Source organism: Cyprinus carpio, unplaced genomic scaffold (assembly GCF_018340385.1).
Source record: "Cyprinus carpio isolate SPL01 unplaced genomic scaffold, ASM1834038v1 S000006594, whole genome shotgun sequence".
NCBI lineage: Eukaryota > Metazoa > Chordata > Actinopteri > Cypriniformes > Cyprinidae > Cyprinus > Cyprinus carpio.
In genome coordinates, this window is record NW_024879243.1 from 89,348 (window position 1) to 89,842 (window position 495).

A 495-nucleotide genomic window follows, 5' to 3' on the forward strand; every position below is an offset into this window, starting at 1 on the left:
ATGGACGAGTTCGCACAGCTGTAGTGAATGTCAAAGACAAAAGTTACACAAGACCTGTGGCTCGTCTGATTAAATTGCCTGCCCTACCTGATGACACCAACAAAGATTAATGAGCCTTTTCCAGCCAGTTAGTATTTGGCCCAAACAGCCACTTGATGCTGTAGGTGATGATATTCAAGAACACTGCAGTTCTACTTTCTGTGGAGCGCTATCCTCCAGCCAAACTGATGTTCCAGATATCTCTCAGTACAATTCACTTCAAGATCTGATTAAGGCTACTGCTATTTACCTTCATGGGGCGGCAGACAAAAGTGAACTCACTGTTGACAACTACACACAAGCTGAACAGGAACTTCTAAGACGTTCTCAAGTTGAAAGCTTCCCAGAGGAAACAGCCCAACTCCAGTTAGGTAAACCTGTATCTTACTCTAGTCGTCTTCTTACTCTAGCACCAGAGTATGATCACAAAGCCAAATTAGTCAGAGTAGGTGGACC